Raw genomic sequence first — 12,415 nt, forward strand, 5'->3', positions numbered from 1 at the left:
AATGAATGAGTGATGGAATGAATACCAGCCAACACATGGGATGAGGTCCAAGAAAAATTAGTGGCAATTAAGACCCTTTAAAATCAATGGGATTTGCATTTGTCATGAGTAAGTCATATTCTCTTGCTTTCAAAAGGGCTTATGGTGCAATCCTATGCATGTTTAGACAGAAAAATGTCCTACATCTCCCAGCATTCCCCATCCAGCATGGTTAGCTGTGGAATGCTGGGAGTTATAAGACTTTTTCTGTCTAAACATGCATAGGATTGAATCTTAAGTCATCGTAACTAACTTTGGTTGATTGTGCACATGAACTCTCTTTTGCCATTTATTTCCTGTATGATGCAGTCTTTGAAATATGTAGGTTGCACTAATGTTGTCTATAAGAGAATGAGTGTTACTTAATGATAAGACCCAGGTTAAGCTCTACATTAAGATGCAGATAGAGATTGTGTGTGGTATTAGACAATCAATGTCCCCCACATGGATTCTAATTAATATTATGGCTGAAGGGGAAATGTAACTCATAAAACGTATTCATCCAAGTTCTCACTGCCTCGGAGCTGAACAAATAAATGTGGCTGAAATTCCATCATCAAAATACTTCAGGCACTTTCAGCCACTTGCTTTTGCCATAAAAAAGAAGAGCCATTTACTTCATTCCATTTTGAATGTAGTTGCTGTGAGAGGTTGGTTGCCCTGAAGTCTTTATCCCTTGGACAGCAGAGCAGTTTGCTGGCTCTGTTGCCACAAAATAGCTTCAAAATCAGAAATCATTCAACAGAATTTCTGGGAGAGCCAACTTTATTTGAGCAAATAAAATCGGAGTTAGAGAACGGGAGATGCAGATCACAGTTGAGTCAAAAGCTGCCTCTGTGGCATAAAGTACAATCCTGTACATGTTTACTCAGAATTAAGTCCCACTGAGTTCAATGGCACTTACTCCCTGATGAGTGTCCATTGGACTGCAGCCTTAGAGCACAAATGATGTGCTCTAAGCTTCTCAACTCCATAAGTAACGTTCACAGCAAATTTTGGCTAACGTAAGATTCTAAAGCACATTTGGAGGTTTCTGCTTGGGCTGCAGAAGAAGTGATGTGGGAAGAAGCACCATGGACTAACAACAAAGAAGGGGGAGGCAAGCTCCAGAGCTTAAAAAAGCAAAACTTACTGTGTTCTACACATTTCGGAATGCCTCCTCCTTCAGGAGCTGTTAAAACCATTCAGTCTCTTGTTCTAAAATGAACAGTAATTCTTTTCTTTGGATGCTTGCACATGCTACTCCTAAAGTAATAGGATTTAGAAGCAGTGTGTGCAAGCATCCAGAGGAAAGAACACCTGTTCATTTTAAAGTAAGAGACTGAACGGCTTTAAACAGATCCTGAAGAAGAAGACATTCCGAAACGTGTAGAGTTAAAAAAAAAAAAAATGCTTTTGTGAACACCGGAGCCTGCCTCCCCCTTCTTTGTGGTTTCTGCTTGGGGCAAACATCTGGGGAAAAAAATCAAGCCAACCAGAGTCATTTCATTATGTTGAGTGAAATTCTTCAGGAATCTCAGTGCACCTCTGCTCCTAAGATACATTATCAGCTGCTCCCTACTCATGGGGGATAGAATCACACAGTGTCACCAATAAGTGTTGGGTTTTACAGTTACCAAGAAAAAATCAAGTATCTATTTGAAGAGTACCAGCAACTGTACCAAGTCCACAGTTACCATTGTGGTGTGCAAGATGCCAAAAATCTAGCTTATCCAACAAGATATGGCCATTGTTGTAGTGGAACCAGGGTTCACAGGGAGACACCACCAGCACTCTTTTATTAGCAGGGTATTGACATCATCTGCCAGCCACCTCCCCTTAGACTTCTTGGTTCCCTCTAAGCTTAGCTGCAATTCTTTAAGGCCCTTCTCATTTGCCCATCTGTGAGAGCAGTCAGGTGGGTGATCACATGTGAGAGGGCCTTCTCTGCAGTGGCCCCACACCTTTGGAAGAAGCTCCCATCAGAGGTCCGCCATGCTCTGTCATTGCAGACTTTTAGGAATGCCTTGAAAACATAGTATTTTACCTTGGCCTTCTTGTGATATGATTGCTATTGTTGCTGGTACTGCTGTTTGTTTGTTTCTATACTGCCCAATGGGACCGTGGTGGCTTAGTGGTTAAGATGCTGAACTGCAGACTGGAAGGTCAGCAGGTCAGCAGTTCAAGACCCGAGTGCCGCGTGACGGAGTGGGCTCCCATCTTCGGTCCCAGCTTCTGCCAACCTAGCAGTTCGAAAGCAAGAAATTGCAAGTAGATAAATAGGTACCGCCTTGGCGGGAAAGGTAACAGCGTTCCGTGCACCTCGGTGTTCAGTCATGCCGGCCACATGACCACGGAAGCATCTTCGGACAGTGCTGGCTCTTCGGCTTAGAAACGAGGATGAGCACCGCACCCTAGAGTCGGACACGATTGGTTGGGGACACCTTTTTATACCACCCAATAGCTGAAGAACTATTGTAAATAAATAAATAAAAATAAGAACCTCTCTGAAATGGGATTTGGCCATCAAGCTGAAAGAGCTTCAACACCCCTGGCTGAAATGATTGTCATAGGAAGTCACACCCCAACTTGCCAAACATTATGAGAATTGTCTAGGGATGGCGGAGAATTCTGCCATGGATTTTAGTGAGGCCGAATGCACTGGCATTCAGCCCCCTGAAACCCGTGGTGGAACGGCCTCCCACCCCCACCCCCCCAAGGAATCCCCCCCGGGACGAAGCTTACCTGGGGCAGATGTTCCGGTGGCAGCAGCTCCTGCAGCGGTGGTGCGGCGGCGGCTGGTCTCTCGGCCAGCTGCTGTGGACTCAAATGGCAGCTGCCATAGCGGCCACCATTTGCATCTGGCCAGGCTGCCATGATAGGCTATGTAAGTATTTACATAGCCTATCACTGCAAAGGCAGCCACACAAATGGCGGCCACCATGCCATTTGCATAGCTGCCTTTGCCGTAATAGGCTACAAAAATACTTAGTAGCCTATCACATCAAGCTAAAAAACAACAACAGCGTATGCAAATGGCAGCGGCTACGGTGGCCGCCATTTGCGGTCCTTTTTTTTCGCCGTAATAGCTTACGTAAATATTTACGTAGGCTAAAACGGCGGGAAAAAAAGGAACACAAATAGTGCCCACTACGCTATTTGCGTTCCCCTTTTTTTCACCGTAATAGCTTATGTAAATATTTACATAGGCTAAAACAGCTAAAAAAAGGGAACGCAAATGGCGGCCACCATAGCCGCCGCCATTTGCGTACACTGTTGTTTTTTTTCCCGGAAGGCTGCCCAGCAGCCGGATGTCTGGCTGTGAGCAGACCCGGCCAGCGGCTCTGTGGAATCTCCATGGGGTGGAGCCGGCTGGATTAGGATTTTGGGGGGAGGGGCAGAGCCCCTCCCCCCTACTGCGAATCACCCCATTGAAAAAGTGACTTTCATACATCCCTAGAATTGTCCCTAAGTGGCACATATAAAATACGTATATAAAAAGCACACAAACAGGAAGGATTTTGCAGGTGGTGGTGGGGGGAGATGAGCGTAAAGCCATTGGCATTTCTGGGTGGCACCACCAGAGAGGGGAGGGGCTTACCAGTCATTTTCGGCTGAGGGGACCCTCCCTTCTTCCTCTTCAATGTACTGCTCCCTCCCACCCACCCTGTATGCAGTGTGGGTTATACTGGTCATCCTTTTGGGGGCTGAGTAGGAATTTTTGGATCATACTAGGATTGGCTTTGTCAATGCGTCTTTTTGCCTACTTCACACTGTAAGTGGGGTTTGGGAGTTTATTTTAGGGATGTCAGAGAATTTTGCCACGAATCTCGGGGAGGCATTCGAAATCGGTGGCGGAACGGTCTGCCCCCCCACCCCCCCCGGGATGGGACTTACCTTGGGCGGAACTTCCTGGCGGCAGCGGCTCTGGTGGTGGTTCGGCAGCAGTGCGGCGGCAGTGCAGCGGCGGTGTGGTGGCGGGGCGGCGGCGGCGGCTGCGGCGGCCGGTCTTCCGACCGGCTGCCACCGCCACCATTTCCAGTAAAAAAACCAAAAAAACAAAAAAACGTGATAGGCTACGTAAAGATTTATGTAGCCTATCACAGCTAGATTTTTAAAGAAGACCGTGATAGGCTACGTAAATGTTTACGTTGCCTATCACAGTTGATTTAAAAGAAGAAGAAAAACGCGCATACGCAAATGGTGCCTATGGGCACCTCCATTTGCGTTCCTTATTTTGGCACGTCTTAGTCTATGTAAACATTTACGTAGACTAAGACGGTGAAAATAAGGGGAATGCAAATAGCATAGATGCGCCAAAAAACGTGCCAAAAGACGTGCCAAAAAAATAGCGTAGACGCGCCAAAAAGACGTGCCAAAAAAAGGAACGCAAATGGCGGCGCCCATGGGCACCGCCATTTGCATACGCATTTTTTTTCTTCTTTTAAATCAGCTTTGATAGGCTATGTAAACATTTACGTAGCCTATCATGGCTGTCTGCAGGGACGCAAACAGCAGCGGCTATGGCCGCCGCCATTTGCGTCCCTGCTAGCCAGCGGCCAGATGTCCGGCCGCTGGCTGTGCCAGCCGGTGGCTCCACAGAATCCCTGTGGAGTGGAGCCGGCCGGCCAGAATTTCGGGGGGGAGGGACAGAGCGCCTCCCCCCCCACGAATGTCATCCGTTGAAAAGGTAAGTGACTTTCGTACATCCCTAGTTTAGGTTGCTTCAGTTTTATTTAATCACTTAGGCTGATTGGACACATTTAAATAGGTGGTTATGTGCAGGCACCTTTGGTGGGTTATAGGGTTGGTAAACATTTGGACCACCATTTCAGGTGACTCATAAGGCCTGAAGCTTCCAGCTCAGGGTTTTGCGACCCCAGATGGAAGATCGGGATTATCTTTGAGGCCAACTCTCCTCCCCCACTCAAGAGTTTTGTGGCCCAAGGGATATGTGTGACAGTTTTCTCTGTCTGAAAACTGGAGAGTCCTGAGGGGTGGTGATCAAAGATGCCACTCTATGGGCATCAAATGTCTCAAAGTCAACCAGTACAATGCAAGGTTACTCTGGCTTAGAGAACATGCCCGCTTAGTTTCCCTTTCGCAAATCAGAGCATTGTCAATAAATGTGGCCCAAAGTTTATATCAACTACTTGTGTCTCGACTCTTTCTCCTCCCCGCCCTTTCACCCACAAATTGCTTTGGCAACCTTACTTCTGGCAATCCTATTATAATATTTGAATACATTTCTTCCATTCAGTCTTTGCGTCAGTATTTTTAAACATCGGGTATAATTGTAATTTCTATCAATTATATAAGGCTTTTCTCCTCTCTCTCTCTCTCTCTCTCTCTCTCTCTCATTCATTCAATAGAGAAAAGCTTCAAGCTTTCTTATTACCATTGTGAAAGAGGGCCATGAAATATTAAAGAGATGCCTCACTTCATATTTGGGTGGCTGGCTGGCTGGCTCCCCCCGCCCTTATTTAATGAACACAATTGCCTCAAATGATGGTTCTGAAATATTGACGGTATTAATTATAGAGGAACATACCAAAAAACTGCTCATCTGTAACTGAGAAAACACACAATGCCCCTAGTTTGCTTAGGAAACAGGGGCCTGCACACAGAGGCCTCAAAGCAACTGAGTAGGGGACCAAAGAGGTGGCCTATTTTTTGTCAGCTCCAGCATGGCTCCACCCCAAACAGCTGATTGGTTCTCCCTGGCATGGCCTAATTATACATGCTTCCAGAGGATGCTTGGGCTGGTATTTAGGCCATTATCTAATTTAGGCTTTGTTTATGTGCTTCATGCAGCTTCCATTATAAAATGTACAGTACTTTGCAATTGTTTTACAAGGGGTTGGCAGCAGGTTGTTTTCAGAATGCTTTGGGGAGGCATAGAATCATAGCATAGTAGGGTTGGAAGGGGCCAACAAGGTCATCGAGTCCAACCCCCTGCTCACTGCAGGAATCCAAGTCAGAGCATCCCTGACAGATGGCTGTCCAGCCTTGTCTTGAATGCCTCCAATGTGGGAGAGCCCACTACCTCCCTAGGTCATTGGTTCCATTGTTGTGTTGCTCTAACAGTCAGGAAGGTTTTCAAGTTACAGGAATCTGGCTTCCTGTAACTTGAGCCCATTATTCCGTGTCCTGCACTCTGGGATGAGCGAGAAGAGATCCTGGCCTTCCTCTCTGTGACAGCCTTTCAAGCAAACTAGCTGAAAGTGGGCTAGATGAAACTACGATCCGCTGGATCCACAGTTGGCTACAGAATCGGACTCAAAGAGTGCTTATCAATGGGACCTTCCCAAACTGGGGAGAGGTAACGAGTGGGGTACCGCAGGGCTAAGTCCTGGGCCCAGTGCTCTTCAACATTTTTATTAATGACTTGGAGGAGGAGGTGCAGGGAATGCTGATCAAATTTGCAGATGACACAAAATTGGTCGGGATAGCTAATACTTTGGAAGACAGAAACAAAATTCAAAGTGATCTGGATAGACTGGAGCACTGGGCAGAAAACAACATAATGACATTTAAAAGGGATAAATGCCACGTTCTGCACCTAGGAAAAAGAAACCAAAGGCACAGTTACAAGATGGGGGATACGTAGGGATGGCGGAGAATTTCTCCCCGAAACTTCAGGGGGCCGAGCGCCAACATGTTCGGCCCCCCGAACAAGTTTCGGGGAGAAATCCTCCGCCCCCCCGGCCCCCCGCCCCCCCCGGGACAGGACTTACGTTCCCTGAATGTCCCTCCCGGCGGCGGGTCCGGCTGGCGGTTTGTCGGGTGTTCGAGCGGAGCGGGAGCGGCAGCCGGTCTTTCGACCGGCTGCCGCCCCCGCCATTGTAATAAAATAAAATAAAAAATCCCCTGATAGGCTACGTGACTATTCACGTAGCCTATCACGGCTAGATTTGCAAAGTCAGCCGTGATAGGCTACGTGAATCGTCACGTAGCCTATCACGGGTGACTTAAAAAAAAAAAAGTGTGTATGGATAATGGCGGCCCCCATAAGAAGCCGCCATTCCCATTCCTTATTTGGTGGCTGTAGTCTACGTAAATGTTTACGTAGACTACGGCGAAAATAAGGGCAATGCTATTTGCGTTGCCCTTATTTTCGCCGTAGTCTACGTAAAGATTTATGTAGACTACAGCAACTAAATAAGGAACGCGAATGGCGGCTCCCTATGGGGGCCGCCATTCGCGTACGCGCTTTTTGTTTTTTTTTAAAGTCACCCGTGATAGGCTACGTGATGATTTATGTAGCCTATCACGGCTGACTTTGCAGATCTAGCCATGATAGGCTACGTGAATCGTCACGTAGCCTATCAGGGGGCGGTTTTTTGTGTTTTTTTTTACTTCCGCGTTCGTGGCCGGGCGAGGCGTGGCGCCTCCTCCCCGGCCTGAATTTCGGCCAGGCGAGGCAGGAAGCCTCCTCCCCAGCCTGAATTTCGGCTGGGCGAGGCGGGAAGCCTCTCCCCCCGGCCTGAACTTCCCGGGGGGAGCAGCGAAGCGCTCCCCCCCACAGCGAACAAGCTGCGAGAAAAGGTAAGTGACTTTCGTCCACCCCTAGGGATACGTAGCTCAACCACACTACAAGCAAGAAAGATCTTGGAATTGTTGTCAATCACAAGCTGAATATAAGGCAACAATGTGATGTGGCTGCAAAAAAGGCAAATGCTATTTTGGGCTGCATTAATAGAAGCATAGCTTCTAAATCCCGGGAAGTACTAGTTCCCCTCTAATCAGCACTGGTTAGTCCTCATCTGGAGTACTGTGTCCAGTTCTGGGCACCACACTTTAAGAAGGATGCAGACAAACTGGAGAGGGTTCAGGAGGGCAACAAAGATGATCAGAGGAGAGTGGAAACCAAGCCCTATGAATAGAGACTGAAAGAACTGGACATGTTTAGCCTTGAGAAGAGAAGACTGAGGGGAGATATGATAACACTCTTCAAGTACTTGAAAGCTTGTCACAGAGAAGAAGGCCAGGATCTCTTCTTGATCATCCCAGAGTGCAGGACACAGAATAATGGGCTCAAGTTACAGGAAGCCAGGTTCCAGCTGAACATCAGGAAAAACTTCCTGACTGTTTTAGAGCAATATGACAATGGAACCAATTCCCTGGGGAGGTGGTGGGCTCTCCCACACTGGAGGCATTCAAGAGATGAGGCTGGATAGCCATCTGTCAGGGATGCTCTGATTTGGATTCCTGCTTTGAGCAGGGGGTTGGACTCGATGGCCTTGTAGGCCCCTTCCAGCCCTACTATTCTATGATTCTATGAGTCTATAAGTACTTGAAGAGCGCTATCCTATCTTCCCTCAGTCTTCTCTCCTCAAGGCTAAACATGCCCAGTTCTTTCAGTCTCTCTTCACAGGGCTTGGTTTCCAGTCCCCTCATCATCTTTGTTGCCCTCCTCTGAACCCTCTCCAGTTTGTCTGCATCCTTCCTAAAATGTGGTGCCTAGAACTGGACACAGTACTCCAGATGAGGCCTAACCAGTGCTGAGTAGAGGGGAACTGGTACTTCCCAGGATTTGGAAGCTATGATTCTATTAATCATAATAGCCCAAAAGAGCATTTGCCTTTTTTGCAGCCGCATCATATTGTTATTGAGGCAGGTGTAGGCCTCACTTATGTTCTCAAAAGCGAGGGGCTGGGCCCTGTCTGGGTGGGGATGGCGCAGGCGCCCTACTCAGTCCAGGAGTTTGGAGGACCCTCCTCTGCCTGCACCCCTGAGCCATGCCTACTGAGCCCCTGACCCTGCTTGACTCCCCTGTGTTCGCTGAGTAGGGGTGGATGAAAGTCACTTACCTGTCCTCGAAGATTTCCCGCGGTGGGGGGGAGGCGCTTCGTTGCTCCCTCCACGAAGTTCAGGCCGGGGGGGGGAGGCTTCCCGCCTCACCCGGCCGAAATTCAGGCTGGGGGGGGAGGCTTCCCGCCTCACTTGGCCACGAACTAAGCAGTTAAAAAAAAAAAACGCCGCCGTGATAGGCTACGTGATGATTAACGTAGCCTATCACGGCTAGATCTGCAAAGTCAGCCGTGATAGGCTACGTAAATCGCCACGTAGCCTATCACGGGTGACTTTAAAAAAAAAAAGTGCGTACGCAAATGGCGGCCCCCATAGGGAGCCGCCATTCGCATTCCTTATTTGGTCACTGTAGTCTACGTAAATGTTTACGTAGACTACAGCGACCAAATAAGGAACGCGAATGGCGGCTCCCTATGGGGGCCGCCATTATCCGTACGTGCTTTTTTTTTTTTTAAAGTCACCCGTGATAGGCTAAGTTGCCCTTATTTTCACCGTAGCCTACGTAAACATTTACGTAGACTACAGCGACCAAATAAGGAACGCGAATGGCGGCTCCCTATGGGGGCCGCCATTATCCGTACGTGCTTTTTTTTTTTTTTTAAAGTCACCCGTGATAGGCTAAGTGACGATTTACGTAGCCTATCATGGCTGACTTTGTGGATCTAGCCGTGATAGGCTACGTTAATCGTCACGTAGCCTATCACGGGGGCGTTTTTTTTTTCTTTTATTGCAATGGCGGCGGCAGCAGCCAGTCGGAAGATCGGCTGCCGCCCCCGCCCCTGACGAACACCCGCCGAACCGCCGGCTGGACCCGCCGCCGGGAGGGACATTCGGCAAAGGTAAGTCCCGTTCTGGGGGGGGGTGCGGGGGGCAGGGGGGGTGTAGAGAATTTCTCCCCAAAACTTGTTCGGGGGGCCGAACACGTTGGCGCTCGGCGCCCCGAAGTTTCGGGGAGAAATTCTGCGCCATCCCTGTCGCTGAGCCACCAGCGCTCCCCTGGGACCTATCCATGAGCACCATGGCAACGTGAATGGCTCATATATGCAAGATTAGAGCATATGACCTGTAATTGCAGGTCCTGGAGAGTGCAAGTGGGGGCAGGAGCTTGGCAGTGGCCTGAGAACCCAGACACCTGTCCATCCCTAGTTCTATATGTTCTTAGAGGTATTTTGATTTATTATGCAACTACTTTGTTACTTTTATATCTCATCCTTTTTCTAAGGAATTTGAGACAACATACATAAGTTTCCCTCCTTGTACATGAGGTTCCCTTCATTGTTCTTACAACAATCCTGTGAGGTAAGGTTAGGCTAAGAAATGGTGACTGGCTCAAGGTCATCAAATGAGCTTTATGACTGAGTGGGAATTTGAATCCAGGTCTTTCTGTTCCAGCACTCTAACCACTACACCTTACTGTCTCCCAATATTATTTCCTATCTTGTTCTTTAAAGATGGATGTCTGGCCAAGAATGGGAGGGGTGGTGCTAAATGGGCATGGATAAGAGAGAAGTGGCGTTACAAGAACAAGTTATTTTGGCAAGTGAAATGTAGATAACATGATTCTGAATCCTTGGTGTTTTCAGCTCCTGTGAAATCTTTTATGGAGTTCCAGCTGGTCATCCCCTCACCTATTATTTTCGAAAAGGGGGGGTATGTCCCTGACACATCTAGCTGGCTGACTGCATTCTCCTTCCTTTCTGAAAAATAATCACTGAACGCTGAAAGAGTGCCAAAGAAATTCCAATTACTGTATTGACGATAACGCTGGTGGAAGGCTTTGAATAATTAACTGATTATTGTGTACAGGGGCTTCATTGGGATTTGTAATGTGCAAAAGTTTTTTTCAATTATTTAACCACATAATGTGGAAAAAAGAGAGCAAGACTGAAAAGCAAATTGAAAATCCCATTAGCTTGCTCCATCTTTTCTGATGTGCCAGGTTAAGAACCTTTTGTATTTGAATGCACTGGAAGACAAGATAACTTTGAGGGAAAGTTGCCAAATAAATACAGCTGCCTTTCATCTTACTAGGCTAAATGACAAGATGTCTTTCTTGGATCAGGGAATCATGATTTTGCCCAGCATTATTTGTGCCAACAGCCCTCTCACAACCTCTTGGTTTCCCTGCGAAAGAGACCATCATTTTTCCATCTCTTGGGCAGGGACATCAAGAATTTCTGAGAAATTTCTCAGGATGCAGGGCTTCAAGGCTTACCTTCCTGTAAGGAAGTGGCTAAGGCAGGTGTATTTATGCTCTTTATTTATGTGTGTGCTCTTTATTTTACAACTTTGATCCCAATCTCTCCTTGCAGCCTCTCCAGCTGTTTGTGCTTCCTGGGAAGTGCCCTAGAGGTCTTAACCAGGACTTCCTCCCTTGCAACTTTCCAGTGCTTCTGCCTGCTAAGGCCCTGGAAGCTGAGGGAGTTGTGATTGTTGTTAAAAGTCAGAAGAAGAAGAAGAAGAACTCCTAGCTCAGCTTTCAAGCAGTGAACAGGCCAGAAAGCTGCAAATGAAGAATTCCTGGTTAAGTCCTCTAAAGGTTTTTTTGGAAATCTCAAGCAGCTGAAGAGACTGCAATGCGAAAATGGAATAAAACTGGTAAATTAAAGGGTGGGCACACCACCACCTCCACTAACTCCTTACAGTAAGATAAACCAGTAAGATAAGATAGAAAATTTCTCCAGAAATTCTCAGGTGCAATTGCTTTCAACCCTTTCCCTCCCTTCCCTACCCCACCAATGAATAGTAAAAAGTGAATAGGTTAAAAAAAAAATCAGCACGGTCCTATTGGTGAGAAACTTACAGAGTATGGAGGCAAGAGTGTATCCCTTTTTAATCACTGGTATGTAGCCATCACTGTGTTGTGTGTTAATGTATCCCATAAATAAATTTTAAGTAAATAACTCTTCTTTACAGCATTTGATATCCCAATCTTCAATCCAGTAAATAGCTTAAAATATAACTCTCTCTCTCTCTCTCTCTCTCTCTCTCTGTCTGTCTGTGTGTGTATGTGTGTGTGTACACACACACAGAGGTGTACACACACAGAGGTGTACAAAGAATCATAGAATAGTAGGGCTGGAAGGGGTCTACAAGGCCATCAGATCCAACCGCCTGCTTGATGCAGGAATCCAAGTCAGAGCATCCCCAAAAGATGGCTGTCCAGCCTCATCTTGAATGCCTCCAGTGTGGGAGAGCCCACTACTTCCCGAGGTCATTGGTTCCATCGCCCTATTGCTCTAACAGTCAGGAATTTTCTCCTGATGTTCAGCTGGAACCTGGCTTCCTGTCACTTGAGCCCATTATTCTGTGTCCTGCTTTCTGGGATGATTGAGATGAGATCCTGGCCTTCCTCTCTGTGACAGCCTTTCAAGTACTTGAAGAACGCTGTCCTATCTCCCCTCAGTCTTCTCTTCTCAAAGCTAAACATGCTCAGTTCTTTCAGTACCTCTTCATAGGGCTTTGTTTCCAGTCTCCTGATCATCTTCGTTGCCCTCCTCTGAACCCTCTCCAGCTTGTCTGCATCTTTCTTCAAGTGCGGTGCCCAGAACTGGACACAGTACTCCAGAAGAGGCCTAACCAG

General features: G+C 47.3%; 1 protein-coding gene and 1 long non-coding RNA gene across 2 annotated transcripts in view; one reads left to right on the forward strand and one right to left on the reverse strand.

The window, feature by feature from the left end:
* The window catches only part of RIT2 (Ras like without CAAX 2), a 410,019-nt gene that overhangs the window by 96,080 nt on the left and 301,524 nt on the right, over positions 1–12,415 (reverse strand). The gene's annotated exons all lie outside the window — the stretch shown is intronic.
* Positions 7,388–12,415, forward strand: part of LOC146351915 (uncharacterized) — a 50,908-nt gene continuing 45,880 nt past the window's right edge. The window contains exon 1 of the long non-coding RNA XR_014787335.1: positions 7,388–7,566. This is a non-coding gene — a long non-coding RNA (uncharacterized LOC146351915). The remainder of the gene's footprint in view (positions 7,567–12,415) is intronic.

This window comes from Heloderma suspectum, chromosome 2 (assembly GCF_057233095.1).
Source record: "Heloderma suspectum isolate Gila_16-S chromosome 2, 16-S_ref, whole genome shotgun sequence".
In the NCBI taxonomy this organism is placed as follows: domain Eukaryota; kingdom Metazoa; phylum Chordata; class Lepidosauria; order Squamata; family Helodermatidae; genus Heloderma; species Heloderma suspectum.